Source organism: Odocoileus virginianus, unplaced genomic scaffold (genome assembly GCF_023699985.2).
Source record: "Odocoileus virginianus isolate 20LAN1187 ecotype Illinois unplaced genomic scaffold, Ovbor_1.2 Unplaced_Contig_44, whole genome shotgun sequence".
NCBI lineage: Eukaryota > Metazoa > Chordata > Mammalia > Artiodactyla > Cervidae > Odocoileus > Odocoileus virginianus.
The window spans coordinates 170,606-198,226 of record NW_027224361.1 but is presented as its reverse complement, the minus strand read 5'-3'; the positions used below and the strand labels follow the sequence as shown (position 1 = coordinate 198,226).

Genomic DNA, 27,621 nt, shown 5'->3' with positions numbered 1-27,621 from the left:
TGCCTACTGCCCCCTCCGTCCCAGGGCACTCACTGTCCCTGCACTCTGGGGTCCCCAGCATTTTGGGCCAGCAGCTCAGGGTCTCCTGTGTGCCTCCTGCCCTGACCGTTGCACTGCTTTCTGCATTTCAGTGAGACTCTGGGGGACCCTGTGGACTAGAGCTTTGCGCGTGGATCACAGGGACCTGGAGCGGGTGTGGGGGGCCTTTGCATGACCCTCAGGCCCTCCCCACTGTGCAGGGTCAGGAGCACTGAGAGCTTTGGGGCCAGGGAGCCCCTGCCTGCGGAGCCCTTCCTGGCTGAGCGCGGGGTCTCAGAGCCCTGAGCCTCCAGTCCTTGAGCTGGTTCCCCATCCTCCCCAGGCTGCTGCAGGCAGAGCCCCGGGGTGTCCTTCTGCACCCCTGTGTCCTGTCACCGAGTCCTAGATGCTCCTTCCCTCCCCACTGTAGCTGAAAGTGCCGCCTCCTCCAGGAAGTCACCCTGACCGACTCCAGACCAGACTGAGCAGGGAGACCTGGCCCCCCTATCATGCTCTGCATCTTTGCTCATGTACTGCAGCGAGGCCTGTGCCTGACTGCGGCCCCCGCCCAGGCCCCGTGCAGGGACCCAGGATGGTGAGTGAGGGAAGGAGTGGCGGGCACCCTGCCTCTGGGCAGGGCAGGCCGGCTCTCTGCTAGAAGTCTCTGCAGACCTCCAGGCCTGTGTGGGGGGTGGGGCAAGGCAGGAAGCCAGGCAGGAAGGGGCCTTGCAGTCAGTCTCAGTGAGCAGCTGTCACCGGAGCTGGCCTGGGGCTTCAGGGCTTTCCTGTCTGGGGGCGGCGGGGGCGGGGGCGTTGCCGCACAGAGAAGAGGCTGCCGGGCGCCCGGGTGCGTCAAGCCGCTGCCCCACGGAGACCAGCGCTGGCTCTGAGGTCTGGCGCGCGGCCCGCACCCAGGAAAGGAGCTCGGTGAGTGCCGCCCTGAACCTCTGCCCCGAGCGGGGTCCAGACCCTCTTGCAGACAGGCTCGGGGTGACAGGCAGGCAAGTGCAGGCTGTGGACCCACCTGAATGTAGAGCCCACGGGGGCCTCGGGCTTCTGGGGGTCTGCTGTGGGCCGGGCCACCACGGCTGCCTGGGGTGGCCGAGACACCAGAGCTGGGGCTGAGGCGTGAGCACCGGGAGGGGCCATGGTGTGGGGCTTCCGAGGAAGACCTGTGTGAATGACTGTCCCCCAGGAGGAGACGGCTCTGGGGCTCCCGCGTGGCTGGGAGGAGGGCCTGGGGCCTCTTTGGTGGTGGTCTTCCCGGGACCACCTCCTGAAAAGGGGCCTGAGTGCTGCCACAATCCTGCCCCCCGTGGAGGCCTCCAGGTCCACTCCCCATGAGCCAGGACTGCGGCCAGCCCCAGGCAGCAGGCAGGGCTTGGGGTCTGTGGTCCTGGTGGATACATGCGGACAGTGCAGCTCTGAGCCTCCTGGGTGTCGGTGCGGGGTCTGCAGGGGCTGGACATGTCCCTGGGCAGCTCGGGGCACTGGGGTCAGCTCTGGCTGGTGACTCCGGAGACACGCAGGAGGGTGGGGACACAGTCGGGACGCATGACTCGCCCAGCTCCAGGACCTGGAGACCAGGCACCGCTGGGCGCTGCTGGCTCACCCCAGGTCTGAGGGTGGTGCAGGGCGGGCTGCACTCTGCTCTCTGACCTCAGGCCCGGGGTCGGGTCCCTAGGGGGCCGGTTGGGCTGCATCGCCTCTTTCAGTGTCACTCTGCTGAGCTCTGCAGTGACCCAGGACTGCCCTGAATCCCCATTGCCCTCCCCGGCCCAGGGCTGCTGTCATGAGGTTGGGCGGCCGGTCAGGACAGGACCCAGGAGTGTGGGCCTTTGAGTCTGAGCCTGGCCCACTGCCCGCCCGCGGCCGGTGCTATGAGTGGCTGAGACCATGGGCGTCTCAGCAGAGGCCCAGCCTGCCTCAGGCCTGCAGAAGCTCCTCCAGGTTCAGGGGGCGGGAAGCTGCTGGGGGTCTCATTGTCTGGGTCTCAGCAGCCCAGCTCCTGGCCCAGGACCCTTCATCAGGCTATTGCTGCCCAGAGAAAGCAGGCTGAGGGCGTGCAGGGTGCAGTCCGATGGTCAGGAGGGCAGGGCCGTACCCCAAACACAGCCTACAGCATCCCTGGTTGCGGGCCCTCGCATTCAGGGGTTTCTGTCCCGGAGAGTGTCACTGTGGTACAACCGTAACTGTCATAACACCACCATGACACAGCCAGCATCAGAAACCCTGCTGCTGGCCTTCAGCGCCCCCGTGGTCTTGTCTGGTGGGCGTGGAGCCCTCGGGAGCTGTCAGCTGGTCCAGATCTGGACGGGCCCCGTGGCAGGGAGGGTCTGAGGGCCCAGTCCAGAGCCCACGCTGTGGCCATGGAGGGCCCTCACCAGGTGCAAGGCTGTGGGCATCCTGGACCGAGCAGCTCTCAGCCCAGGTCTGATGTCCTGTCGGCCGCACTCCGAGCCCCTCAGGCTCCGGGCCCCCTTGGAGTTGGGCGCCATCCTGGCGCAGGGGTCCGCCCCCAGCTAGGGTCACCCTGCCGGCTAAGAGCTCCTGAGGGCAGGGGTGCAGTGGGCTCGTGTGGGGCTCTGGCTGTGGCTGGGCCACTGAGTGGTTGTCCCCTCCACGGGAGACCCCAGGCGCTGTCTCCCTCCATCCTGCTCCTCGGGGAGCAGGCGGCTAGTGGGAGGAAGGAATCCACTGCTAAACTCCCCTGCCCAGCCTAGCTGACCCAGCCACCCCATCCGTCCAGGTGCAGCGTGGGAGCTGGACAGGGCAGGGCTGTGCCCTGGAGTCGCGGAGGGGCCCGCAGCCATGGGGGTGACCCCCACTGCAGTCTCAGGGCGAGGCCCCCTCTGCTAAATTCTCTGTGACTGCCCCACCCCGAGGGTGCCCTGAGCACAGGCGAGGATGCGGAGGCAGTGAGGGTGGAGGGGAGGGGGCCAGGGCCCATCCCTGGAGGGATGTACACAGCGGCCCACCTGCCTGCCTTGTGCCTGGCCTCCTCACTCTCTGGCTGGGCAGGCCTGGCCCGAGCTTCTGGTGCCCACCGTGGATGGTGCCAATGGAGCCCCCTGGGGAGGGCGGATGCGAGAATGAGGGGCCTCCTTGTGCACGTCCCTGGAGCCCAGCCTAGGGGTCCCCATCCCCGGAACCCAGCCTAGGGCTCCTTGCTCAGGGTCCTGCGCGTGGGATGGCCGCCTGCTGACCAGCACCCTCGGGCACTGGACCCTGGCTCTGTGTGGGCTCAGGCGCTGGCCCCCGACCAGGGCCTGTGGGTGCCAGGCTGACCCTCCTGGGTTACTCGGGCTTGGCCCCAGCTCTGCCCCTAGGCCACGAAGGTCCCTGCAGGTCCCCACAGCTCGTGTGACTTCAGTCCTGGGGTTCTCCCAGCTTGCAGGGGCCCATCTCATCAGGCCCGAATGCCACAGGTTAGCGGCCTTGAGGGCTCCAGTCTCTAGGAGCAAGCTGCCAATCCTGGGGTCAGAGTGTGAGGCCCCGAGGGTGTGGGGGTGGCCACCACTTGGTCCTGTTGCCGTCTGGGCAGTCGCCATGGTTGCCATCCACGAAGGCCGGGTCAGAGGGAGGTCCTTCCTCAGGACAAAGAGGGGCCAGGTGTCTGGACACACTAGAGGTCACTGGGGGTTCAGAGGAGGCAGGAGCTGCTCTGAGACCAGGCGTGTGCCCAGTTGCAGACATAGGCATTGGAGACTGCAGTGTGTAGTCCACGGGAGGGGCTGGGAGGGCAGAGGTGTAGCACAGGATGTCTGGGTAGGCTCCAGATGGACCCCAGGAGGGAGCTGGGTCAACAGACACTTGTCAGGGTGGCCATGGAGGAACAGACTCTGCTGCCCCAGGTCCAGGGGCTGGGTGGAGAGACCCCATGACTCGCCCAGCTCCAGGACCTGGAGACCAGGCACCGCTGGGCGCCGCTGGCTCACCCCAGGTCTGAGGGCGGTGCGGGGCGGGTTGCACTCTGCTCTCTGACCTCAGGCCCGGGGTAAGGTCCCTAGGGGGCCGATTTGGCTACATCGCCTCTTTCAGTGTCGCTCTGTTCAGCTCCGCGGTGACCCAGGACTGCCCTGAATCCCTGTTATTCCCCCAGCCCGGAGCTGCTGTGACGAGGTTGGGCGGCCGGTCAGGACAGGACCCGGGAGTGTGGGCCTTTGACTCTGAGCTTGGCCCACTGCCCGCCCGTGGCCGGTGCTATGAGTGGCTGAGACCATGGTCGTCCCAGCAGAAGCCCAGCCTGCCTCAGGCCTGCAGAAGCTCCTCCAGGGTCAGGGGGCGGGAAGCTGCTGGGGGTCTCATTGTCCGGGTCTCAGCAGCCCAGCTCCTGGCCCAGGACCCTTCGTCAGGCTGTTGCTGCCCAGAGAAAGCAGGCTGAGGGTGTGCAGGGTGCAGTCAGATTGTCAGCAGGGCAGGGTTGGACCCAGACCTGGAGGACAGGCTCCCTGGTTGTGGGACCTCGGGGCCGAGGTTTTTGTCTTGGAGAGTGTCACTGTGCTACCATAATAACTACAATAACTACCACCATAATACCACCGTGACACAGCCGGCATCAGAAACCCCGCTGCTGGCCTTCAGCGCCCCTGTGGTCTTGTCTGGTGGGCGTGGAGCCCTCGCGAGCTGTCAGCTGGTCCAGGTCTGGACGGGCCCCGTGGTGGGGAGAGTCTGAGAGTCGGTCCCCAGCCTGCCTCAGGCCTGCAGAAGCTCCTCCAGGGTCAGGGGGCGGGAAGCTGCTGGGGGTCTCATTGGGTCTCAGCAGCCCAGCTCCTGGCCCAGGACCCTTCGTCAGGCTGTTGCTGCCCTGAGAAAGCAGGCTGAGGGCGTGCAGGGTGCAGTCCGATGGTCAGGAGGGCAGGGTTGGACCCAGACCTGGAGGAGAGGCTCCCTGGTCGTGGGACCTTGGGGCAGGGCTTTTTGTCTTGGAGAGTGTCACTGTGCTGCCACAATAACTATAATAACTACTACTACAGTAACCATAATAACCACCACCATACCACCGTGACACAGCCGGCATCAGAAACCCCGCTGCTGGCCTTCAGCGCCCCCGTGGTCTTGTCTGGTGGGCGTGGAGCCCTCGCGAGCTGTCAGCTGGTCCAAGTCTGGACGGGCCCTGTGGTGGGGAGGGTCTGAGAGTTGGTCCCCAGGCTGTCTTAGGCCTGCAGAAGCTCCTCCAGGGTCAGGGGGCGGGAAGCTGCTGGGGGTCTCATTGTCCGGGTCTCAGCAGCCCAGCTCCTGGCCCAGGACCCTTCATCAGGCTGTTGCTGCCCTGAGAAAGCAGGCTGAGGGCGTGCAGGGTGCAGTCAGATGGTCAGGAGGGCAGGGTTGGACCCAGACCTGGAGGACAGGCTCCCTGGTTGTGGGACCTCGGGGCCAAGGTTTTTGTCTTGGACAGTGTCACTGTGCTACCATAATAATTATAATAACTACTACTACAGTAACCATAACTACTACTACAGTACCACCATGACACAGCCAGCATCAGAAACCCCGCTGCTGGCCTTCAGCGCCCCCGTGGTCTTGTCTGGTGGGCGTGGAGCCCTCGCGAGCTGTCAGCTGGTCCCGGTCTGCATGGGCCCCATGGTGGGGAGGGTCTGAGAGTCGGTCCCCAGCCTGTCTTAGGCCTGCAGAAGCTCCTCCAGGGTCAGGGGGCGGGAAGCTGCTGGGGGTCTCATTGGGTCTCTACAGCCCAGCTCCTGGCCCAGGACCCTTCGTCAGGCTATTGCTGCCCAGAGAAAGCAGGCTGAGGGCGTGCAGGGTGCAGTCCGATGGTCAGGAGGGCACGCTTGGACCCAGACCTGGAGGAGAGGCTCCCTGGTTGTGGGACCTTGGGGCTGAGGTTTTTGTCTTGGACAGTGTCACTGTGGTACAACTAAATAACCACCACCATAACCACCACCATAACACCACCCACCATGACACAGCCGGCATCAGAAACGCCGCTGCTGGCCTTCAGCGCCCCCGTGGTCTGGTCTGGTGGGCGTGGAGCCCTCGCGAGCTGTCAGCTGGTCCAGGTCTGTACGGGCCCAGCAGCAGGGTGGCCTGTGATGCCTGCTTCCCCAACCCACCCTGCGGCCATGGAGGACCTTCCTACAGGTGAAAGGCTGTGTTCATCCTGGACTGAGTGGCTCTCTGAGCCCAGGTTTGATGTCCTGCTGGGCCACACTCCAAGCCCCTTCAGGCCAGTGGTGGCGGGTCAGGGAACCTCAGAAGCTGAGCGGAGGCCAGAGCAGGGCGGCCGTGGTCAGCATCCTCACAGGAACCTGGTAGATAGGGACGCCAGTCCATCTTGAGCTCCCCAGGCTGACCTGTGGGGTGGCGGGGGGCTAAGTTGCAGGGCTGGGAGGGAGACTTAGGTATAATGGCTCCCACGGGCACTTTCCGCAGAGGCTGGTCACTGGCCTGGCTTCTGGCGCAGTGCCCGCCCCTGCCATGATCTCTGGACACTACACAAGGAGCCTGCACACCCCTGCTACATGTGAGAGGCAGCTCGAGCCCCTTCAGGCCAGGCCCGGATCCAGACTCCCCTACCTCGGGCCTGGCAGCAGGCTGGGAGCTGCTCCCTCTGCATGAACCCCTCCCAGCCTGCTCCCTGGCGAGATCCTATGCAGTTGAGTACAGGCCCAGCTCCAGCACCCACTACTGTCAGCTTCCCTGAGCTCCCAGCAGGGTTGGAGGCGTCTAGGGTCCTGCCCCTCGGCAACTTGACCTGACGGTTTCCCAGTGTGGGCTCTGTCCTTCCTGGCCCCGTTTGCTGGCGTGCTGAGTGCCAGGTGGTCAGGGCCCGCTTGCTGGGCGCTGGATGTGTGGCTGCGGGGTCCATGCAGTCGTTTCAGAGTCTGGACACAGGCCCGCGGGCCGTGTCTGCCCAGCGCGGCCCAGGAGGCTGAAGGTCTGGTCTCTGAAGCTCAGGCCGAGAGGCCCGGCCGTGTAGGGCTGAGTGGCCATACGGTTGGCAGGTTTTTGCTGCCCCATGTCTCACTGTGGTAGTCACTATAGTAACACCACAGTAGAGCCCTTGGCAAAAAGCCCTGTTTGCTCTGTGGGCCGTCCGTGTGGGGACCCTGGATGTGGGGCGTTCAGAGGGCTGAACAGTCGGGGTGGCTGGGTGGCCTGGGCTGGCTGTGGGTGGAGTGGTGCCGGGCTCATGGCTTGTGGGGGGGCATGCTCCAGAGGCGTCCTGCTGGAGCACGTGGGAGGCATCTCCCGCCAGGTGGACGACGACCACACCAGCTCTGTCCTGAGGCTCCAAGCGGGGCACGGCCAAGTGACAGCCTCCTGGGTTGACAGGTTGTATCCAAATTTCCTGCAAGCTGTGTCTCGGTCACCTTGAGGCTGGTTGTGCTCTGGGACCGGCAGGCGCCTCCCGCCAGGAAACCCAGGAGCAGGGCAGGGTCATTCCTGCTGCTGCCCATCCTGGGAGTCCGGGCCCAGTTGTGCTGGCCCAGTCCCAAGGGCAGCGCTGAGTTTCTCCATCCTCGTGGCTCCACCAGGACTGGGAGCAGGTGCAGAGAGCCGCGTCCCCCACCCTGCACCCGCCCCCACCCCGCCCCAGGGGGCCCAGAGGAGCAGGTGCAGAGAGCTGCGTCCCCCACCCCGCACCCGCCCCCACCCCACCCCTGGGGGCCCAGAGGAGCAGGTGCAGAGAGCCTCGTCCCCCACCCTGCACCCGCACCCACCCCGCCCCCACCCCACCCCTGGGGGCCCAGAGGAGCAGGTGCAGAGAGCTGCGTCCCCCACCCTGCACCCGCCCCCACCCCGCCCCCACCCCGCCCCTGGGGGCCCAGAGTCCCAGGACGTGGTGTTTGCTTGGGGCGGGGCTCTCCTCCCCAGGCGGATCATGCCCTGTGAGCCCTCACGGCTCCAGGCCTTGGAGCACGGTTGAGACCCACCCTCTTTGAGGCCCTCTGCGGCCCCTGGGTACCTACTCCATGCCGATTTGGGGTGATGGATTGTGATCAGGCCTGGAATCTCTGGCTTGTCCAGCAGAGTCCCTGCTGGAATATGGACAGCGCTCTTGATCTGGTCTCCCCCTAGCACCCTGGGGCATCCATCAAGAGGGGCTTCTCCACCTGCAGGGGTGTGTGTGGCCAGGGCTGGAGGGCTGGCCCTTTGCCGGGACCCCTGCCCTTCTAGCAAGTCTTGGTCCTGGGGAGGGGTCAGGGGCTCCCTGGGATGGCTGCCTCATTGGGACCTCGGCCGCCTTTGCTCAATGCTCTCAGTAGGTGGCCTGGAGCCCCAGGCCCTTCTCTGTCCCCTGGCTGTGGGCCGAGCCCAGGGCCCATGCCCATGCATCCCTTCTGGTTCACTGTCCTCAGTACATGGGGGAGGCACCCTGTTTGGGAGCCCAGTGCCCCTGGGGATGCACTGCCCAGCTCGACACCTGCGTGTGGGTCGGGCTTTATGTCAGGGCCTGAGTCACTGTGGGTGTAGTCGTAACCTTCTTCACAGTATGCTCACAGTGACACACACACCCTCAAAATCCTCTGTCCCCAGTGGCTGTGTGTCTGGGGCCGCGGTCGCGGGCTCCACCTCTATCTGAGTTGGGGACACTGTGTTTCCAGTGGGTTTTTGCTTTGAACCCCGAAGTGAGCAGGGTGCAGGGTGAGTCTGACTCAAAGTTCCATGGGTGAAGAGGCCTGCTCTGGGCCTGGGGTCTGCTGAGATCCGCCCATGGGTGAAGAGGCACCCCACTCTGGGCCTGGGGTCTGCTGAGATCTGCCAATGGGTGACACGGGCAGTCTGCATGGCTCGGGGGTTGGCACCCCCTCTCTGGGCCTGGGGTCTGCTGAGATCCGCCCATGGGTGAAGAGGCACCCCACTCTGGGCCTGGGGTCTGCTGAGATCTGCCAATGGGTGACACGGGCAGTCTGCATGGCTTGGGGGTTGGCACCCCCTCTCTGGGCCTGGGGTCTGCTGAGATCTGCCCATGGGTCCCACGGGCAGTCCACCCACCTTGGGGGTTCTGGTTGTGTCCTTGATGCCCTCTGGGCCCCTCTCAGAGTTTCCCTGTCCCGGGCCTGACCAGTGAGGGCTACCACCCCTGGCCCTCAGCTCACATCTGCTGGAAGTTGCTGATGGTGGCTGGGCTCACCCCTGGCACATGTGTCAGCCACCTGGCACCTGGGGACGTCTGCCTGGTTGTGAGAACAGCTCCTGTCTATGGCTGTGGGGAGTGCTCCCCCCTCCCAGCACCGGGTGTGGATGGCCCGCCCCGGGCATGATGCAGGTGTTTCTGTGGTTGTTTGGGAAGTCTCTGGTGATCAACCTTCCCTACCCTGTTCCCTGGCTCCAGTGCACGTCCTTCTAAGGACCTTCATGGAGCCTGCCAGGGGCACCTGCTGGCCAAGGAGACTGGACGTCCAGGTGAGTCAGGGCCTGGCCTGCCGCCTTCCAGCCCCAGCTGGGCTTGGCCCGAGGGCCAGCCTGTGAGGGGCTGGTGGCCCTGGGCCCCGTGCTCACTGTCCAGGTTAGCTGTTCACACGGTTGCTGTCCAGGGGCCTTTCCCACGGATGCAGTGGAAACAGCTTCATTCAGTCACGGCAACAGCAGGGAAGGGCTGAGTGCGCCCCTGCACAGAGGTGGCAGCTGTGTCACAGGGGAAGGGGAGCGGGGTGCCCGGGAAGGGCTGAGTGCGCCCCTGCATAGAGGTGGCGGCTGTGTCACAGGAGAAGGGGAGCGGGGTGCCCGGGAAGGGCTGAGTGCGCCCCTGCACAGAGGTGGCAGCTGTGTCACAGGGGAAGGGGAGCGGGGTGCCCGGGAAGGGCTGAGTGCGCCCCTGCACAGAGGTGGCGGCTGTGTCACAGGGGAAGGGGAGCGGGGTGCCCGGGAAGGGCTGAGTGCGCCCCTGCACAGAGGTGGCGGCTGTGTCACAGGGGAAGGGGAGCGGGGTGCCCGGGAAGGGCTGAGTGCGCCCCTGCACAGAGGTGGCGGCTGTGTCACAGGAGAAGGGGAGCGGGGTGCCCGGGAAGGGCTGAGTGCGCCCCTGCACAGAGGTGGCGGCTGTCACAGGAGAAGGGGAGCGGGGTGCCCGGGAAGGGCTGAGTGCGCCCCTGCATAGAGGTGGCGGCTGTGTCACAGGAGAAGGGGAGCGGGGTGCCCGGGAAGGGCTGAGTGCGCCCCTGCACAGAGGTGGCAGCTGTGTCACAGGGGAAGGGGAGCGGGGTGCCCGGGAAGGGCTGAGTGCGCCCCTGCACAGAGGTGGCGGCTGTGTCACAGGGGAAGGGGAGCGGGGTGCCCGGGAAGGGCTGAGTGCGCCCCTGCACAGAGGTGGCGGCTGTGTCACAGGGGAAGGGGAGCGGGGTGCCCGGGAAGGGCTGAGTGCGCCCCTGCACAGAGGTGGCGGCTGTGTCACAGGAGAAGGGGAGCGGGGTGCCCGGGAAGGGCTGAGTGCGCCCCTGCACAGAGGTGGCGGCTGTCACAGGAGAAGGGGAGCGGGGTGCCCGGGAAGGGCTGAGTGCGCCCCTGCACAGAGGTGGCGGCTGTCACAGGAGAAGGGGAGAGGGGTGCCCGGGACTCTGGCTTAAGAGGGACCAGGTAGCGTAGCCACGTGTGTGTGACGAGGCCGCTGTGTCCACCGGCCACAAGGGAGCAGGGACTGGGTCAGGACTCTGTCCTCACTGGGCTCCGTGTCTCGAGGCGGGCAGCTGAGGGGCTTGGGGGGCCGAGGGCTGGTGAGGCTGACCCTCTAGCACTTCTGGTCAAAACTGTCACTAGTGTTGCAGAAACCAGTGCTCGAGAAGTCAAGCACCACACTCGGAGAGTTGGAGAGCTCAGGTTTATCATGCCGGCATGCCCAGAGGAGTTAACACTCCAAGCTCTGAGCCCTGAACAAAGGGGTTACAGGGTTTTTATAGACAGACTGTAGTGGGCAACACTAGCTGCTAATACACTGGTTTAAACTAAGGGGTTTCTGCACGTGGGAACAGCAGTCAAGATGGGGAGGGGGATGCCTGACCTTTACAGGACAGGCATGATTAAGCAGGTTTGCAGGGGCTGGGCAGTTGCAAAGAGCAGGACAAGGGTGAGTGAGATAAGCTCCAGTTCCTAGTATTGTAAGTCCCCACTTTCTGAGACTGCGTGACCTACATGATCCAGACATTGCAAGGAGCAAGCTTGAGTTACAGAGGCAGAAGGAGCAGGAGGTGATGTAAAATTTTAACGTTTCCTCTTCTCCAGGACAGCCAACAGCTCCACCGGGTGTGCAGAGCAACGGAAACATGGTGGAGGCATCTAACACCAGGGTCTCTGGCGCTGTCGTGCGGGCCATGCCTACCTACATCCTCGGGGCTGGAGAGGCCCTGTTAGGAGCCAGGCCCCCCCCAGCATCTGTGCTTACGGAGCGGCCGCCAGGATGGGGAGGAGCAGGGCCTCTGCCTTCCCACGGGGCGGCCTGGGAGCTCCGTGCGGGAAAGCGGCTGGGCACCCATGGGCAGGGCCGTGGTGAGCCAGGGCACCAGCGGACGAGAGGCAGCCCTGCACACTGAGGCCCCGGTAACCGGAGGAGATGGGCCGGCCTGGGAGGCGGCATGCTGGGCGTGTGTTAGGCATGCTGTGAGACTGCCAGGGAGCCGGGGCCTCATGTCTGTGATGGAGGGCGGTGGGGGACCCAGGCGATATAGAGGTTTTGCAACTACAGGAAGGTAGTTTGAACGTCAAAAGGGTATTGCTAATTAAAGAAAGCCAGATAACCCAAGTTCAGCAATTTAGTGCTTTTCTGTGTGTGGGAAGATGCAAGAGTCTGGGCTCCCTGAAAGCTTCCATTTCATAAGCACCTCAGCTGTCTGGGCCGGTGTCCTGCATTTTCACATCCTGAGTTTCCTCAGGGCTCACCTTGGGGAGTGGCTGCAACCTAAGGGCTGCTGGACGGCAGGTATCGTTCACCTCCCTGGGCACCCTCAGGGCTCAGAAATCCACCTTTGGAGGGCTGGCATCTCAGATAACTGTGGCATCCTTGTTTACTGATATGGCAGGAAGTACTCCATTTCTCAAAGGTGAGAAGAAAAAGGGAGATTTTATCCAAGCCAAACTGAGGATTCTAGTCCCAGAAGGGAAGTGGAGTCTCAGAAGTCACTCTGCCTACCAAGAGTTGAAGGCACAGTCATGCACATTTTTGAGACAAAGGATCGTCCATTGGAAAGATGCGAGGTTATTTTACAGAAAAGTCACCAAGGGTGCCCAGCCAGGTAAGTCGTACAAAGTGGGTAGAGGTTTGCCAAGACGCCTCCAGAGCTGGGAAAGAGTGCTGATCTTTAGGAAGTTACGTGGCTGGTGCTGGAAGAGAGGAAAACATGCCCTTTCCCTTGGGGCAGGCCCTCCGACACCTGAGGATCACCGGCTCAGCTGACCACAGAACCACAGGTACAAGGAAGGCCCAGCACGGGAAGGGAGCACACTACCCTGAGGGCCTGTCCTGCCTTAAATATAAAAGCCATCTCATCAGTTTCCAGGGTCACTTCAGGTGTGGACAGGAGAGGGTGCCCCCCTGGCGTCCACATGGGCTTGCAGTGGCTTAATAGAATGAGTCTTTGCTTCCCATGGGCGAGATCACTGGGTGAGCCGTACAGAGTTCTGAGTGTCTGGTCTGAGTCTGTGCAGTGACCTGGACAGAATTTGGCTTCCTAGAATTTCATCTGGACTTCCCTGGTGGCTCACTGGTAAAGAAGTCTCCTGCCAATGCAGGAGATGTTGATTCGTTCTTGGGTCAGGAAGCTCCCCTAGAGAAGGAAATGGCAACAGACTCCATTATTCTTGCCTGGGAAATTACATGGCCAGAGGAACCTGGCGGGCTATACAGTCCATGAGGTTGTAAAAAGTTGGATACAACTTAGCATCTAAACCACAACAAACAAGAAAAGAGTTTCAGTGATGATGTCTGGCTGTTTGCTGACACGTCATCCAGCCTGAGCTTCTCCTTTTGGGGGCATCAGGGCAGGAACCCACACACAGCCATGGGTCATCAGGGCAGGATTCCTACACGTGGGCATGACCAGTTTTGCAGACGTCTGAAAGCTTGCCCCAAATCCAGTGGGGCCCAGATTCGCCTGTGCAGGTGAGTGCAAACTCGGTAACCTCAGCGCTTTCTTGAGGATTAACCTTCTAATTAGATTCCTACCTCTTCCTCAGTCAGTTTTGTTCCTGGAAAAGCAGCATTCTGGGTGACGGCGCTGACTTTGTCGGCCAACTCGGCTAACCCTTGTGCTCTGACCTGCTCGGGCCTCCCAGCCCACACTGTGTCCAGGGCAGAGGACACAGAGCCTGCTGGGGGAGCGGGTGGTGCAGGGCAGGGAGCGCCCCTGGACTGGGACAGAGACAGGGAGCAATGCTGCAAACACGGCTGGATGGCCGGGCTGCCTGCGAGCACAGCCCGCTGGAGGGTGTGTCGTGCCCTGCCCGAGGGGCAGAGCCACTGGAGCGAATGCCACGGCTAGGCTTTGGCTCCACAGACGCGGCCACTCTGGGGGCGGGCGCACGCGTTCCGGAGCTGTGGGTGGGGGCAGGTGTCTCAGCTGCCGCAGAGGGAGGGAGGGGGCTCGGGCTGCAGGAACAGAGTGGCAGTAGCTGTTGAAGAGCCTGGCGGACTGAGTGCTTGCTGTGGTCTGGGCACCATGCGCAGTGCCCACGTGTCACTTTCTGGGTCCTCACCATGAATCCCCAGGGGACCCGTGACAACCGTGACGACTAATTACTCCACAGGCTGGCCACGGGCAGCAAAGGACCCAGCACAGCGTCGCCTGCCAGCTGCTGGTGGCGCCAGATCTCCATGCAAGAACGGAGGCTGTGATGAGAAGATGGCGCTGGGGTGGGTGGGCAGGGTTGGTTGGGGGCTGGGGAAGGGCTCTGCCTCTGGGGAGGATGGTGCAGAGGCAGGGAGTCCAGGGCAGGTCCGCGGTGAGCTCAGGCAGAGTGGACGACGCGCACTCTGCTGGGTCTGGACGGAGGACTCGCCAGCCCTGTGTTCTGAGGCTGATAGTGTGCCTTTGAGGACGAGAGGAGCCTGGCCACTGCCCCGGGGTTCCTCTGGGCACCAGCGCGGGGCCCCAGGCAGAGGGCAGTCTCCCCTCGTCTCCTGCAGGTCCCTCTGGAGCCCCAGGGGGCCAGCAGGGCCCCTGGAGCCGAGCGCCCCCGGCGTCTGCCCTCGTGGGGCTGCAGCTGTCTGGGCAGCTGTGGCTGCTCGCTGAGGCCCCCAGCAGTGTCCATGCCTATCCGCTCAGCCTGGGCTGGGTGAGGCAGCCTGTCCTGGGGGCTCCGTGCAGGTGGGTTTTCCTTCTGAGGCTGCTAGCAGCCCCCGGGCCACAGGGACTGCAGTGCTGCCCCCTGTAGGGGTGCCAGCTGGCGTCTATGAGCAAGGACAGCTGAGAGCAGGAGGCAGGAGGGCGTGGCTCTGGGGAGTGGTGGGAGGCCTCAGTTCAGTCAGTTCACTCTCTCAGTCATGTCCCACCCTGCGACCCCATGGGCTGTCGCACGCCAGGCCTCCCTGTCCATCACCGTCTCCCAGAGCTTGCTCAAACTCATGTCCATCGAGTCGGTGATGCCATCCAACCATCTCAATCCTCTGTCGTCCTTTTCTCCTCCTGCCTTCAATCTTTCCCAGGATCAGGGTCTTTTCCAAGGAGTCAGTTCTTCACATCAAGAGGTCGAAGTATTGGAGCTTCAGCTTCAGCATCAGTCCTCCAATGAATATTCAGGACTGATTTCTTTTAGGATGGACTGGTTGGATCTCCTTGCAGTCCAAGAGACTCTCCAGAGTCTTCTCCAACATGGAGGTACTGAGGCGGGGCCGATCAGGAAGGCGTGGCTCTTGTGGGTGGTGGGAGACCTAGGGAGCATCTCCTCCTCATTGGGCCCCACCTTCCGCCGATGAGCCCCTCCCTGCCGGTCCAGGGTTCCTGGGGCTCACTCACCAGTCACTGTCATCAGTCCCACTCTTTGGTACTTGCTGCTTGGTCCAGGTTTCTTTGGTTCTTCCCCAGAGACAGGGGAAGATATCCTCTATTTTAGACGCTACATCTGCTTTCAGTTTCAGAATCGACTAAAACCAAATAAGTGTTTTCCACTGGGCTGCGTCAGGTCAAGAACCATGACAATACTGCCTCTGCATCCTCTCCGTCCTCCCAAAGCCCTGGATGAACCCGAAGCCTCTGACTTTGCTCAGCGGGACTTTGCAGTGGCTAATCCACAGCAGCCCACTTTCTCCAGCTTCTTCTCTCACTTGGGGGGAGAACCGGCTGGACGGAGAAGAACCTTGTCTCTCAAGGGCTTGGGTGGAAGAGTGGCCTTTCACCATGGGGTGCTGCCTCTGGTTCACTTGCTTCCTCAGTACGGGAGGGAGCAGGTGGGCCAAGGGAGGGTTTGTCAAGGTTCTGAGCAGGTGCCCCGGTGTTGAAAGCACCTAAACCCAGGCATCTGCCAGCCCTGATCAGGAGAGGCGGGGGACAGTCCTGCCCCTGGACAGGGTAGGGGCACCTCTTCTGCCTGCACTGGGCTCTGCAAGCAGGGGTCGGTGGGAGGTGGGAGGACCCTGGGGTGGTTGGGAGGGTCTTCACACATGAGTGCTGGCGGTGCATCTCCCAAGCAGAACCGGTGGTCCCTGGGCTCCCACTTCCTGGAGCCATTGTGGGGCCAGGAGAGTGTTTCCAGAACCTTCCATCGCTGAGTTTTAGAACCCAGTTTGAGTTTGAGGATTTTGAAGCCTTTATTGAAGAACTGTGGAAAAAGGGAGAGCCCACCTAGATTCTAGCGCTGAGTCTGCAGAGCCTGGGGGCCTTGGGCACCAGGCTGGCCTCCGGGGGTTTGTCCTCACCGGGTGCTGACACACCCAGCACTTGAGCACACTCACTCTTGCACACACGCGCGTGACGTTCACCTCAGAAACAGCCAGAGGTCACCCAAGGGTGAGAAGTGTCTGTCTGGGTCTCTGCTCTGTCCTGAGGCTGGACGTGGAAGGCACCCACCCTGCCCGGCTGCCAGAGGACATGGGGCTGCCACATGCGGCAGACCAGCCCATTCGCCCCCCACCCCGTGTGAACAGTCCTCGACTGGGAGTAGTCCTCGACCACCCTGAATCCAGTTTGGGTTTGGCAAAAGAGAAGGCAGCTAGGAGATGAGGAAAACCTCAGTGTTCAAGAGCACTGACTTGGAGAAAACCCACACAAAGTTGCCCCCAAGGGGGTTGTCAACGCCCGGACCAGCAACTTTGGGTCAAGACCTAGTAGCTGTCTCAGCTCTCTCCTGACCAGTCTCAGGCTCAGTTTGGGCTCTTAGGAATAAAAAATATTAGAGAACACCTATGTTTAGTTTTCAAGATTTATTTCAGAGTGCTGGTTAGCAGCCTATCGGAGAGACCTGGTGTGAGAAGGCTGACCCTCCTGATACCTGCCCCCACCCCTGTCTGCTGCAGACTTCAGCTTTGCTGTCTATCACTGATTCCTTCTCAGAAGTTCCTCCTACCTCCCCTGCAGTTGTGCAGGGATCAGGAGGCTGGTTTACACAGGTTGTACGGTCTCTTCCTTAATTTTGCTGGTCTGGATAGTTTTTACATTTGTGGCCACACCAAAGAGCAATGCAGCTGTCAAGGCATACAGGCGAGCGAACACCAGTCTCTCATAGACTATAATTGTTTTTTCATACGGTACTGACCGAAATCGACTTGGAGGGGGCCCGCTGTCTGCGCTCCCTCCGTCACCCTTGGTTTTGCAAAGCGGAGGAGCCCAGCCCACGTGGCAGTGGCAGTTGTCTTCACTGTTGCAAACCCCTCTGGAGCTGCATTTCTCAGGGAGACATGTATACTCTATTTTACTCACAGAACTGTTGCAGAAGGTATTTAAACAGTACTTTCCGGCACCACAGAGGGCACCCTCTCTCACTCGGCCAACATCAACGGTTCCTGTCCCACGGTGTAGGTCCAGCCCAAAACACAAGGACCCTGACATATGAGTTTGATGAAATCCAACGTGTTCCTGCAGCCGGGGGAGAGAAGTGACGTTGGTGCACTGCAGCCTCCCACAGAGCTCATCCTCCTTCGCACAAGCTCTAAAGAAGCGAGAGGTGGGAACTCTTCTTCTACAGTGTCCAAATCGGTTGGCTGCTCTGTTTAGAATATAGCAATCATCCGGAGCGTTGAAAGCCCCTCTACCAAAGATTTCTTTGCAATGCACATTGCGGTCAGTGCAGCTTCCATTAAAGCAGTAGCCCTCTTCACCACATGGGGTTCCATTTTGCATAAAAACATCTTTAGGGCAGGTCTTGCTTACCCCACGACAGTACTCAGGAAGGTCACATATGCTCTGGATGGGTCTGCAGAGCGTCCCGGGGCTGGAGAATGTGCAGTTTGTGCAGCATGTTTCTGCATCACAGTTACTTCTAGCAGTCCAGGAACAAAGGCTGTCACAGCATGGGTTGTTATAGCACTGCTTGAAGGAGCCACAGTCGCATTGCTCCCCATTTTCCACTTCTCCGTTTCCACAACGTTCGTGTGTCATTGATTTATTGTAATATAGCAGCTGCTGCTCATACATACAAGTGCTTGTATCAGTCGAAAATATATTTGTTAAATGCATGTAGGAGCAGTTACTGAAAGCGTCTGTCAGTGACTGGTAGCCATTCATAATGCAGGTGGTCCTTCTCTGGCAAACACAGTTATACGTTGTCATAATACAGACCAATACTTCTGCCGATTAGAAAGCACACATAGAGAGCCACTTGTAGGATAGATTTCCCCGATGTAGCCATGGGAATCAAATTATTTCTGTAGCAGAAACTATACAGGGATGGAACAACGGCACCATCTGGTGGTTCAATGGTATTAAAGACTATGCCAGCATGTGATCTAAAAATAGGACTTAGGGTTCTGTGATAGAAGTTGAAGTATGGACTATTTGATCTGAGAGACTCAGTGCTGACTGGGTCCATAACATTAAAAATGTGTAGGACGCTAATATAAAACCTTATCTCAAGACCACGATAAACTGCATCAATGATATTGCCCACATCCACCATGTACTGAAGAGTTGTTGACACATTGTTTACGGTTCGGTAAAATGCATTAGTAGACTGCACTGCTCCTTTAATATGTGCTACATGGAACAAATACAGCTTACTAGAATATCGGGGGACTGCAGTGATGTTTGCTGGAGAGAGCAGAGGGTCCCTTTCCTCCTCATACCCCGGTCTGTGCATCAGTCCCATTGCGCTGGCGTCTGCCACCATCTGAGAAACAGCGTGCTCAAACTTTCGAGAATGCTTGAGGGGGCTGATTTCATAGGTAAGGTCATCCAACTTCATATAGCCCTGGAGACCCCCGTAGCACGTGTTCATGGTGACCATGGAGAAAGGGATCTCCTCCAGGTAGCCAAAGTAGTAACAGTCTTCAGGGACGAAGGGGTGGTCCGTCTGCAGGACTCCTTGGTCATCCTGAGTCATCATCAGGTACCCAGGCCAAAAGAGCCTCTTGCGCCGCAAGCGGATGACGTGCCTCTGTCCCCCGAAACGCAGGCTGTAGGAGAGCCAGCCCAGCACCTGGGCCCCCTTGCCCTGGTGCGGCTCCCTCCTGGGAATCACCACCTCCGTGGAGATGTAGCGCCATGAGGGGCGGTCCGGAGAGCACTGGACAGCGGCCAGCTCTGCCCAGAGCCCGAGCAGCCAGAGGGCTGCCCTCAGGGTGACCCGGCCCTCGGCCAGCATGGGGCGCTGCTCAGGGATGTCGGCCAGTGAGGACAGAGAAGGGGAGGCCCCGCAGAGGAGCCAGGTCTGAGCCGCGTGCTGAGGCCACTGCCCCCCGAGGAGACACTGACGCAGAACAAAGGGTGCCTGGGCTGCCAGCGCCCAGCCCTGGCGGGTCATCTGCAGAGACTGAGTCACAGTCAGCGGGCGAGGCCCTGGGTGAGCCTGGTCATCAGGCCAGCGGGGGCTGAGCAGGGGCGGGAGGAGGGCCGTGTCCACGAGGGCGACATGGGAGGGGCAGGGCAGGGGAGCGGAGGCCTGTCTCCACTCCACACGTCCAGCCCTTCTTCCGGCGGTCTGCACGCCCGACGTACACCTGCACCGCGGCTCACGACCCCCACTCTGCCCGCGGGGGCTGCCAGGCCCCCTCCTGCACAGTCCTCTCTTCTCCCGGTGAGCACCACTTCCTTCTACTTTGGCGATTGGAACCAGACACTGCTCACTCACATTCATAGGTGCTGAAAAAGCTCATAATTGCATGTGTCTCATTCTGGTTGGCAGGTAGGTCACTTGCAAACCGTGTGTTCCTCTAGGTTTTCGCTTGGAAGCTTCGTTTAGGCCCCCTGAGGAGCAGGCTCCCCACTCTCCTCTGGGACGCTCTCTGCGATTCTTGCTGACCCCGGCTGGTGAGACCAGAAGCCAGGCCTGACTGCGAGTCCCCGGGTTCCCTTCTTGTCCTTCTGTGCGGCTCTTTCCTGGAAGGGGATGGTTTTCGCCTGTGCCTCTGTGGACCCAGGGGGCCTGCTGGTACCCAAGGGGAGCGAGGCAATGTTTCAGGCATTTTTACACAACTTTGTAGCCATCCACAGAGGACAGACACTCCCTCACAGGGCAGAATCAAAAGCAAGATTTCCCTTTTGTCCGTAATATGAGAACTCTGTATCAACAGAGGGTGTAATCGTTGGGCCGTTTCGCTTTTTGCCTTCTTGTCTTGGGAGACAAGAAGTCTGACTCAGGTCGGATCTGGTTCCTTCCCTTTCACGTCTGTGTTCTGTTGCCTTGACTGCATGCTGCTCGCTGCAGGGAGGTGGTCCATGGTGTACGGAGCGGCTGTCCCCTGAACCCTGCCCCCTTGTCCCAGTGTCAGCTCACAGGAAAGCCCTGGCCAAGCCCCGCTGGGCACGGCTGCAGGGGATGAGAACCGGAGCCCTCCATGCAGAACGCGGCGGGAAGCAGGGAGTGCCTGCAGCAGCCTGTGGCCTGTAGCACTCTACCTCCTCACCTCCCGGTCCCCGCACCGTGAGAGGAACTAGAGTCAGACCCAGGCCAGACGGCTCCGGAGGACCCACGTCGGCCTCTGCTCTGTCCGCTGGCTCTGCCCGTGAGGCTGCGACTGGGACCCGACTCCCGGGCCTGGGCGGATCGGCCTGCCGTGAGGCGAGCCGCGCGGAAGGAGCTTGGGCCCCGGGATGTCTCTGGGCCCTGCTGCTCCGCAGCCCCGCCCGTTTCCTCTCGGCTCTGTGTTCAGTGTCCGTGCCTGCTGTCATCCTGGGGCAGTCACAGACTCCTTCACGTCCTGCTCACCGTTTGCAGAAACGGTCAAAGGGAGAACTACTGCAGGCGGGAAAGGTGTTTGCTTTCACCCGCCGGGTCCTGCAGAGGACGGCGCACTGCGTCTGCCTTCAGGCCTGCGCACCAGCGGCGGTTGCGGCGGAGGCGCGTGCCAGGCAGGCTGTCATCTCTCACTGCCCACGGGAAGGTCCGGCTCTGACTTCCGGGCCTGGTGTTTTGGTTGCAGGGACACAGGATGTGGGTTGTGTGAGCTCTGGCAGCCTGTGTGCTCCTGGGAAGTTCTGTGATGATACCTGGGCAAAGGTGCTTTGGCAGCCCTGCGGTATCCAAGTCCCGGAGACGTGCAATTGGAGACGAATTGGCAATGGGCAAGAGGCTGCCGATGCCGTGGAGCCTGGCTCCTGCTGTCCACAGTTTCTCCATCTTCCCAAATCTGGATGGTCCGCCACGTTCAGGATAAGACCCAGATCCTACTGTCCACAGTTTCTTAATCTTTCCCATCTGGGGGGTCCTCTGTGCTGAGGATCAGCCCCAGAGACAACATGAGAAGACAGCAGTCTCAGGACGTTCACTCAGCTTTGATGTGATGTACCCGGTCACTGTTTCCACCCTTCTGTACCTACGCCCTGACTTCTTCAGAGGGTGGGAGGACACCTGCTGACCAATACTCTCCACCAGGCATACAGGCAGCTTTCGCATTGGGTGTGAAAAGGATCGGGATCCATTCTGGCTGCATTTAGCAGCCCAGTTGGCTCCATGGGTCTCGAGAGGTCGTGTCAGCCTCCTGCGTGTGGGCTGGGGAGGAGACAGGCATAACCTTAGAAGGAGGCAAACATCACATGCCCACAGGTGGCAGGAGAGTCAGCAGAGCCCAGGGACCCCTGGGATTTCTGAAGGGGCCCACAGCAGGGCAGCCCCTATGCCAGACCTGCAGTTACCATACACAGGGTCCCCTTCCCTCTGCAGTGTGGGCCCCACAGTAAGCGTGGGGACCTCAGGGCTTGGTGTGGAGAGCACGTGGAGCACAGGCATGTGCCTACCTGGGGCATAACCAGCTACTGCGTTCCCTGCACATGTGGTTTACAGAAGCTGTCATTATGCAGAAGTTGGGGTTGCTGGGGTGAGGTCGGGTTGGGCGGACTAGTCCTGCAGATCCTTTCTTTGGTTGCAGGCAATCCTGTACAAGGCAGTTGGTTCCCCTCCCCAGAGGGGGTGATCGAGAGGGTGCTCGTGACCTCCAAGGACCGAAATGCCGGCCCAGAGGGCTTGTCCCGGTCACCTGCCCCCTGAGCAGAGACACTGTGAGTGAGGCATCATCAGGGGCAGATGCAGTGTGGGCAGTGCACAGGTGCCAGGGTGGCCTCGTGGGGATCCTGGCCTGGCCCATCGAGGCAGGGCTGTGGGCTGCCCGCAAAGCAGCCTGCCTGCTGCCTGATGGACAAGGGGAGTCTCTAATGGGACATTTCCAAGAGGCGGACATTGTGCAGGACTGCTGTGGCCACCACTTCTACCGGCCGGGGTTGGCCATGCGGCTCTGCCACCCACTGAACTTTCCGCCATCCCCTTTTCCCTGGACATGGCCAGAGCCGGAGCGGAGGAGGACGGGGGTCCATTGGGGCGTGTCTCACACACCCACCGGGAGCTGGCCCCTCCAGCTCCCACAGGACAGCACACATGGGAACAGAGACACTTGCATGTTGCCCCAGACTGCATTTCAGGAGGCAGAGGGGGCTTCATCATCCCTCCATCGTCCCACCACCCAGGCTGCTATTGAGGAGACAGAATGACCTGTGAGCAGCGTCGAGGGGCCCTTGGGGTGGGGAGGGACTCTCGGCCCACCCTGGTGTGTGTGAGACAGAGCTTCTGTGCTGGGGCGGGGATCTGGAGCCCCGTGCTTGTAGCAAGACCTGTGCTCTCTGTGGGACCACTCCCCTTCTGTGAAGGTCACAGTGCAGTGGACTTTCAGGAGAGTGAGTGTCCGTCCCCACAGGTATGGACGGGACACGTCTGAGAGCATCAGGGCCGGAGAAAACCCAGACCCTCCCTAAGAGCTGTCCTCAGCCCCAGGGCCACTGCTCAGCCACACTGTTAGAACGGCTAAAACCCACCAGTCTTGCGATGCCCACTGCCGACCAGTGAGGAAGACAATGGAGAAGCTCGCCAGTGTTGGTGGAGAGAAGGTTGACCAGTCACCTCAGCAGGCGGTATGGCAGTTTCGAAGAAAGGTAGCATGGTTTTACCCTTTTCACACTATTTGTGAGGTTCTCGTGGCAAGAACCCTGGAATGGGCTGCCATTTTCCATAAAGAAGCTGATCAGCAAAGAATCGATGCTTTTGAACTGAGCTGCTGGAGAAGACTCTTGAGAGCCCCTTGAACAGCAGGGAGACCAAACCAGTCAATCCTAAAGGAGATCAACCCTGGATATTCATTGGAAGGGATGATGCTGAAGCTCCGCTACTTTAGCCACCTGATGTGAAGAGCTGACTCATTGGAAAAGACCCAGGTCCTGAGAAAGATTGAGGCCACAAGGAGAAGGGGCGGCAGAGAATGCGGTGGTTAGATAGCACCACCAACTCATTGGACATGAGTTTGAGCAAACTCCAAGAGGTAGTGGAGGACAAGTGGCCTGGCGTGCTGCAGTTCACGGAGCTGACTTAGCGACTGAGCAACATCAGCAGCTCTATCCTGAGATCGGCAAGCATGCTTCTCGGTGTCTTCCTGAGTGACCTGAGGCGCGTCCACACGGTGCACACGAACGGCTGGAGGAGCTTCACCCATGACTGCTGAGGCTGGAGGCACGCACGGCGTCCCTTCCCAGAGAAAGGGCGGGCCGCCTGTGGGCCACACACGCAGGGCAAGAGTAGGGGAAAGAGCGACCGAACCCTGAAGGGTCATCTAGGAATCTGTTCTTCTCAGTGGATGGAAACTTCAGGTGTCATGAAACTAACCGTTTGACACCAAACAGTTGAGCAGCCACCTCCTCCCTCCGGGCCCTGAAGGCCCCCATCAGCCCTCTCGGGGGCTGCCTGCTCCTCACTGATCATGTCACTGACTCAAGAAGCCTTGCTCTCCTTCCATGTGGAAAAGCTGCTCCATCTGTGAACTCAGGTGTCTGTGCACTAGGTGACGCGCGCGGCAAGGTACCCGCCTGTCAGTGCAGCAGACGGAGGAGGGGAGGCTCCGTGAAGCACAGGCCGAATCAAGGTTGTTGGGAGAAGTAAGATCCCTGGGTCGGGAAGATGCCCTGCCTGGGAAGTGGCAACCCACTCCAGTGTTCTTGCCTGAAAAATCCCACGGACAGAGAAGCCTGGCGGGCTACAGCCCAAGGGGTCTCAAAGAGTCAGGTACAACTGTACGTGCGAGGAGTCTCATTTCTTCCTGTGGTTTATGTTTTGTCTCATGTTCTGTAGTTTTCAGGGCACATGTCTCTCCTTGCCTTGGTTAAATTTATTGCCAGGCATTTAATTCTTTTCAATGCAATTTTAAATGGAATAGTTGCTTAATTTCCTTTCTGGAAAGTCCATGGCTGGTGTTAAAGAACCTTACATGCATTTGGTGAAGTGAGAGAAAGCAGTCTTAAAGGCCTACATCTGGTATGAGTTCATTTATAGGCCATTCTGGAAAGGGAAAACTATAGTCAGGACAGGGCTTCCCAGGCGGTGCAGTGGTAAAGAATCTGTTTGCTAAGGTAGGAGACACAAGAGACGTGGGAAACACGGGTTCAGTCCCTGGGTGGAAAAGATCCTCTGAGGGAGGAAATGGCAACCCACTCCAATATTCTTGCCTGGAAAATCCCACGGACAGAGAAGCCTGGTGGGCTCCAGTCCAGGGGGTCTGAACGAGTCAGACCCAAAGGAGCACCCGTACACACACACACACACACACACAGGATAAACCTGTCAGCAGATCCAGGAATTCAAGGGAGGGCACTGGACAGATGACGCGTAGGTGATTGTTAGGGGTGGTGAAGCTATGCTGTATGACCTGGGATGGTGGACCCACAATATCATGCCCCTGTCAAAAGTCACGGAGCTTGATGGCATGAAGGATGAACCTAACGTGCACAGGTACAACATCATTTAGGAGGTCCTGATTCTCAGGATGAAATATAGACTGTAAACTATGTCTACTGACATTGCACAGCTTCCAACAGCATACTGAAGGTGGTGGGATCTGTGGGAACTCTCCCAACATGTGGGGTCTGTCAGGCTGAGGGTGGAGGAGTGTTCACCGGGCTGAGCCTTGACAGTGACCCCGTGTGTCTACGCAGACAGTGCTGACCACTCAGAACACTGCGTGTGCATGCTGGGACCCGAGCACTAGGTACCAGATGGCACGTGATGGGAACCAGGCTTCTCGCTGTTGCGCGGGCAGTTCCAGATGCCAGGGAGGAAGGCTAGAGAGGTCCGTGAAGCTTTGGGGTGGGGGTGGATGCACCACTGTGTTTGAAAGTTCAGTCTAGTACCGGCAGAGAAGACTAGATTCAGGAATACTGCTAGACACCAGCGTGTGCCTGGTGCGGGACACTCTCACACACGCCCTAGCTCTGCTCGCCAAGCAGCCACAGTCAGCACAGTTGCATGGGAACACCTATCCCTAAACTCCTGGTTTCTGGTAACTTCTCACAAGCGAGGAAAGCAGAATTGCTTAGAGAAATGGCTAAATCCAGGGCTGGGATAGGGAGTGTGCAAGACAATCCTGGGGCAGCCTATGTGTAATCCCACAGCCTATGGAGTCTTCCAAGACACAAAACCACACAGGAATTTGAAAGGGCTGCAGGCACCAACCCTAAAGTTTAGCCAACTCCAGGCTAAAAGTGGAACAATTTGAACAAAATTAAACATTATGTTTATTTTAATTCCAAGTACAGAATAAACATCCATAAGTACAGGTTTCAATACATGATTAAAGAGAATAAAGCTTGTGGGGGAGAAGAGATTGAAATCCCATGGAGAAGAATTGCGTGTTCCTTCCATGTTCCTGATTTTCCCACCTTTTCAGCCCCATCTGTTGAGGGTGGGGCCGGGCTGCACTTGGAAAACTTCTGGGTGCCCTTAAATTTGCCAACAAGTTTTTAGACCAACAAGTTTTAGACCAAAAGCATGATCCATGGGGGAAAATGTATAAATTGGAGAGCATCACAATGAAAAACACTTGTTTTCTGAACTTACTGTTAATGGAATCTAATGGCTAGCCACAGGCTGGAAAGATACCTTTATAAATAGCATATTTGGGAAGAACTTAGTGCTATGAATGCATGTGGACACTCATAACTGAACAACAGAAGGTAAGCAACCCAGTGAAAAATGGGTGAATTCTGAACTTCCCCGCAAAGATGGACAGCTGACACATGAGCACTTGGAAAGCCCTTCCACATCCCAAGCCATCAGGGACTGCATGTTTCAATGACCATGAGGTACCACTGCACAGTTAGAATGGCTGGAACCCACAACACAGCATACCAGGTCCTGGCAATGACATAGAGCAAAAGGGGTGTTCACTCCTGGGTGGGGCGGCAAAAGGCTCAACCACCTGCAGACGTCTTAATACTGAACACACTCCTCTGATAGGGAACACACTCCTCCGAGACACAGTCCTCAGAGAGTGAACACACTGTTTCTTCGACAGTGAACACAATCTTCTGACAGTGAACACACTCCTGAAACAGTGAGCACATGTTTGTACCCACCTTTCTCAGGACCCCAACCCAATCGGCCCTGTCATCATCAGCCCCAGCACAGCCGCCCTGCCCCTCAGGGTTTCTGACACCCTCAGGATGTGTGTGTTCACGCTGTGTGTCTCAGACAGTAATAAACAGCCGTGCCCTCAGACCTCAGACTGCTCAGCTCCACGCAGGCGGTGCTGGCGGACGTGTCTGCAGCCAGCGTGACTCTGCCCTGGAACTTCTGTGCATTCTTTGTCCACCATCCTCGGGGTCAGTCCGTCCACCCACTCAAGCCCGTGCTGAGGGGCCTGTCACACCCAGTGCATGTCGTGGGCGCTGAAGGGGGATCCGGAAGCCGTGCAGGACACCTTCACTGATGCCCCGGGCTTCCTCAGCTCAGCCCCGACCGCACCAGCTGCACCTGGGAGTGCACACCCGTGGACCGGGGACAGAGGGGCATGAACCCCCTGACTGGACCCTGTCCCTTCCTCCACCCCAGACCGGGATGACCCTGACCTGGAGCCAAGGCCCCAGGAGGAGGACTCTCCAGCTCCCGTCCCTGGTGAGGGCTGTGCTCCCAGGACTGCTGCGCAGAGTCGGTGTTGTTGTGGGTGATGTTCTCAGGGCTCAGAATATCCCAATTTAACCTAGGACACCTCAGGTCATCTGCATGTTCTAGAGGCTGAAAACTTCACACTCACTTCACGGGCAATATTAGGAAGGAGTAGTCCTATGACCCATGACCACGCTCAGTGGGAATTTGTGTGTCCGTGTCCTCATCCTTGTTTGAGGACGTGTGTCCCTGCCATGGCCCTGACCCCTGTGCACTCAGAGCGCTTGCAGTGAGGGACCAGCCCCCCAGGACACAGTCCTCACCGTGAGCCAGCCTTTAATGTCACAGAGACATCTTCACCTTTAATCAGTGTGTTCCCCCAACTCTGCCACCACTGGTATTCACACACTCACCTGTCACACAGACATGCACACTCACACACACTTTCACACTCACACACACACACACAAACCCAATCACACACATTCACACACTCAGATGCACACATACACACACTCATACTTACATACACACTCACATGTGCACATGCATACACATATTCATATAAATACACACACAAACATGCACACACATCCACACTCACACATGCACTCAAACACATTCACACACTCATATACACACTCATACACACACAGACGTGCACATGCTCACGTCTGACATACACACTCACATGCTCATATACACACACACATAAGCACACACATTCACACACCACACACACACACATATACACACATACTTCTTGTGGCCTCATTGACCTCTGTATTCTCATCAGGACCCAATATAAAACGTCACCAGTCCTTGTCCTGCTAGGTATTGTTTTCCGTGAAAAGAGAAGACTCCATCTCCGAGTCTCCCCAGGCCCCTCCCCACATGCTCCTGGGCAGCAGCCCTGCACTGGGTCCTGGGCACTCCCTGCCTGCGCTCACCGGGCAGTCCTAGCAGTATTTCTAGTCTTGTATGAAATGGCTGTGCTCTACCTTCAGAGTATTCTTGTAGAGACTGCATGGTCCTTTAATCATCTCTAGAAATAGCCTCTATCAATGCACACACTCTGAAGAGAGACCCAAGGAAGAAACTTATGAGAACACCTGGACGTCACCTCCCTGAGTCTGCAGCTGCACTGAT

General features: G+C 59.4%; 1 long non-coding RNA gene across 1 annotated transcript; it reads left to right on the top strand.

The window, feature by feature from the left end:
* LOC139034206 (uncharacterized) lies at positions 1-26,864 on the top strand. Its single transcript, XR_011486633.1, has 2 exons — positions 1-945; positions 21,425-26,864. It is a non-coding gene; the product is annotated as an uncharacterized lncRNA (long non-coding RNA).
* Positions 26,865-27,621: the final 757 nt, after the last annotated feature.